The sequence below is a fragment of the Nannospalax galili genome, unplaced genomic scaffold (genome assembly GCF_000622305.1).
Source record: "Nannospalax galili isolate Female #2095 unplaced genomic scaffold, S.galili_v1.0 scaffold525, whole genome shotgun sequence".
In the NCBI taxonomy this organism is placed as follows: Eukaryota; Metazoa; Chordata; class Mammalia; order Rodentia; family Spalacidae; genus Nannospalax; species Nannospalax galili.
In genome coordinates this window covers 1,909,287-1,913,665 of record NW_008353937.1, presented here as the reverse complement: position 1 = coordinate 1,913,665, position 4,379 = coordinate 1,909,287, and the positions used below count along the sequence as shown (strand labels likewise).

The 4,379-nt window shown below is 50.5% G+C and overlaps 1 pseudogene; it reads left to right on the top strand.

Annotated features, from left to right (window-relative positions):
- Window positions 1-3,777: 3,777 nt before the first annotated feature.
- Window positions 3,778-4,369, top strand: LOC103748421 (annotated as a pseudogene).
- Window positions 4,370-4,379: the final 10 nt, after the last annotated feature.

Here is a 4,379-nt window from a genome sequence, read left to right as displayed (position 1 = left end):
GGCAATACACACCACACCCTGGGCATACATCCTGGGGAAAGAGCCCCAGCAGCTGCTGACTCTGCCTCCCCCTCTGAGGAGAAGCTACTGCCAGTCAGTGTCAAGCGGTGATGGACAGACAAATGGGGTCCCCAGCCTCGAGAAGGAAGGGCTTCCAGGATGTGTGCCCAGCAAGTCAGCAAGACGCTTGACTCTGAGCTCAGAAGAGAGCCAGCTGTGTTGGCTCACACCTGGAATCTCAGCACTTGGGAGGCTGAGGCAGGAGGATTCCCATGAGTTTGAGGCCTGCCTGGGCTACATAGTGAGTTCCAGTCTTGCCCCCTGGGCTACAAGTGTGAGACTCTCTTTCAAAACAATACAACCAAACAGAAAGACTTGGGAAGAATTTTGAAGCTGAGAAATATTTTTAAAGTGTTGGGAAAAAAATTATTTTTTGGTCTTTTTTTTTTTTTTTGAGACAGGGTCTCCCTGCAGCCCCAGCTGACCTGGAACTCACTGTGTAGACCAGGCTGGCTTTGCACTCACAGAGATCACCTACCTCTGCCTCCTGAGTGCTGGGATTAAAGGCGTGTGCCACCACACCTGGCTGGAAAAATTTATTCTTTGTTATTATTTATTGTGTACATGTATGTAGGTACACACGACACAGCATACACGGGGAGGTCAGAGGACAACCTGCGGGAGTGGGTTCTCGCTTTCTACCATGCAGGTCCCAGAAATGGAACTTGGGTGATCAGGCTAGGTAGCAAGGACTCTTACCCACTGAGCCATCTTGCTGGTCCCATGATGGACTTAGTGGCCACCAAAATTAAAGAAAAAAAATTGACACAGGGTCTCACCACACAGCCCAGGCTGACATGCAACAGCCATGTAGTCTAGGCTGGCTGTCAGCTTGTGACCCTCCTCCCCTGGCCTCCCCAGCTGGGCTGCCTTGATAGGCTAACATTTTTTTTTACTTTAAATTTAGGAATAAATATAAATTAAAATGAAATACTTGGGATTTTTGGATCACAACAAAGTGGTTTTTTTTTGGGGGGGGGGTCTTTTTGAGACAGGGTTTCCCTGTAGCCCCAGCTGTCCTAGAACTCACTATGTAGACCAGGCTGGCCTTGAACTCATAGAGATCCACGTGCCTCTGCTGGGATTAAAGGTGTGTGCCACCATGCCTGGCTTCTTTTTTTACTTTGTACTTTCCCTGATCCTCCACCTCTACCTCAAAGTACTGAGCTACCAGTGCCTACATAAAAAAAGTGTCCTCTTAGGAGAGAGGACGGACGCATAATTGATGCATCACAGACCGACTCAGGTGTCTGCATTGCAAAGGACAACAGCTGATTTCTGTAAACAGGCATTTTGGTGTGGTCAGCAGGTCTCCAGGGTGGCTTCTGCATGATCCCTAGTGTATGCGAGTGGCTCAACGGCACTGAGGTCTCAGTGGTTTCCTATGGCTCCCAAAGTCAGCTCACAATGAAGCTTCTGAAGAAAGACAGAAGCCCTCCTGGGCTTGGTGATTTAAGTCTGGAATCTTAGCACTGAGAGGAGTAACTTAGGAAGATGAGTTCAAGGCCAAGCTGTCCACGTGAGTTTGAGGCCAGCCTGGGTTACGTGAGACACTCAAAAAAGGAAAAGAAGACAATAAAGGAAGCCAGCCACCTTGGTGGCTGAGGCAGGAGGGTGGTCACAAGTTCAAAGCTAGTCTGGGCTATAGAATGAGATCCTTTCATAAACAGAGAGACCTACTGTAGGTACGCTGGTCTTCCAGGGCTGTGTAATGCCCCAACTCAGTGGTCTCCAACACACCAGTGGTCTCCAACACACCAGCCTTCTCCTGTGCTCAAGAAGTCCAAAACCAGCTTTGCAGGTGTCTCAGCACTGGCTCCTCCTGGAGCTCTGGGGAGACTGGTTTGGGAGCTCCTTCAGCATTTCCTTGTGCTGGGACCACACCATGCCTCACTCTGATGGAATCAAACTAAAGCCCCCCCCCCCAGGTTAAAGTAGATTTAAACCAAATCCCCCAGACTAAAGAAGAATATTCAGAACAAGGAAGTAAGAAGTAAAATAATTCTAACTGCTGAGAAAGAGCTGACCTTTTCATGTTCCGGACATCACCAGAGACTTTCCCCCCCTACTGCTGCTGGCCCCCTCCCACTGCTGCCGGTTGTGGTTTGTGGTTTCTGCCTTTAAAAATCGCCTGTAAGCTGAGTTCAGGGCTGCTGTTCTCTCTCTGAGTGAGGCAGGAGCCTCGTCTGTGCAAACGATTAAATCCTCTTGCTTGTTGCATCTCCTGGTCTGAGGACTGAGTTATTGGGGTGCAGCCTCCCGTGGACGTTGGGTACCCCAGCCTGGGGGGTCCTACAACTCTGCCTCCAAAGACACATGGCCTGTCTTCTTCAGTAGTCAAAGGGCTCTGCCCCCTGGTCTAAGCACCTTGTTGCTGCCAGCCCAACAGCATCATCCCATGCCAACAGAGCAATATTTGGCCATAGGCAGGAGCCTTCATGGGACGAGATGGTATCTAGACATCGTGGGGCAGGCTATGTGGTTTGGGGAGGGTTTGAGAAAGTCAGGCTTTGTCTTAGGTTAGATATGGAACTGTGGGAACTGTGATCCTTTCAGCCAGGGTGAGGTAGGGTCGCTTTCCCACTAGGCTCCTGAGCAGAAACCTTGAGCCACCTTTTGCCTCAGCTCGGCCCTCCTGTGGGGTTGGCTGGCCACATTGTGGCCTCTGAGGCAACCATCGCGTCCCCTCTAGGGAGAGGCTCCCTGTGTTGCTCATTTCAGAGTAACTTCAAGGAAGTGTGGGGGTGAAGCCACCTTGTGTTCGAAGCCCTGCTTGTGTGAAGACGTGGTCCTCGCTCCCAGTGGTGGGTCTCACCGGCACACCTGAAGGCCCTGTCATCGCTTCCTCCCTCCTGGTCACTGAGCAGCCAGAAGGCAAAGTGCAGGCATGCAGCTTCTGAAAAGGTTTGGCTGCTCACAGCAAGGGTTCCGCTTCTATAAAGTGACCCAGGACTGTGAAGAGGAGCAACTTTACCTTAGAATGGAATGAGGGTTGTATAGATACCGTGAGTGAGCAATGGCATGGCACATGGAGCTGGGCTGTCTCTGGCTGTTTTCCTCTGAGTGTAAAGCCGCTCCCACTCTGTACTGGGCCCATGCACTGGGGGCTGGATTGCCAGCTATGGGCCATCGGGAAGTGACTGGGTCCTGAGGATTTTGCCTTTATGATTGGATGAATCCACTGATGAACTCAAACTCTGAAATGATTATTGGGAGGTGATGGAACTGTGGAGTGGAGTGGGGGCTTGGCTGGAGGTGAGGGTCACTGGGGGTGTGTTCTTGAAGGTTATATCTTGCCCTGACCCCTTTCTGTAACTCTTGTCTCTGCTTCCCATCTGCCATGAGGTGAGCAGCCTCTGCCACACACTCCCGACACCATGATGCTCTGCCTGACCACAGCCCAGAAGTGATAAGCCAAGGACTATGGGCAGACACCAGAAACCGTGAGCCAAACCAATGTATTTTGTCAGCTACTGAAGTCTGACACACAGGCTGAGGTTTCTAAATGCCTGTCTTTACTATCAACAGTGACTGCACAGGTTGCTTTTTGCTTACATTGAGAGAGGCACTCACTATGTAGCCCTGGCTGTCCTCATAATTTTACTGTCCCAGGCTCCTAAGTGCTTGGGTTACAGGAGTGTGTTTGTTGACCACGCCTGACAGTTGCATTGGTGGTTTTAAAAAGTATTTTATTGCTTTCGGCTTGGAGGAGGCTTAGGTGCAACTTTCTTCGATCGTTCCGAATCCGGGTTCATCTGACACTAGCCGCCTTCATCATGCCATGCCGTGCAAGTTGGACCCCGAGATCAAAGTCGTCTGTCTGTCTGAGGTGCACCAGAGGCGAAGGTGGCGCCATGTCCGCCTTGGCCCCCAAGATCGGGCCCCTGGGTCTGTCTCCAAAAAAAGTTGGTGATGACATTGCCAAGGCAATGGGGGATTGGAAAGGTCTGAAGCTGACTATTCAGAACAGACAGGCCCAGATTAGGGTTGTACCTTCTGCCTCTGCCCTGGTCAGCAAAGCCCTCGAGGAGCCACCAAGAGACAGAAAGAAGCAGAAAAACATTAAGCACAGTGGAAATATCAGTTTTGATGAGAATGTCAACATTGCCTGACAGATGCGGCACGGGTCCTTAGCCAGAGATCTTTCTGGAACTATTAAAGAGATCCTGGGTACTGCACCATCCGTGGGCTGCAATGTGGATGGCCGTCACCCTCATGACATCATAGATGACATCAACAGTGGTGCAGTGGAATGCCCAGCTAGTTAAGCAAGAGAAACTATGTCAATAAAAGATGATCTGACAAAAAATAAAATAAAA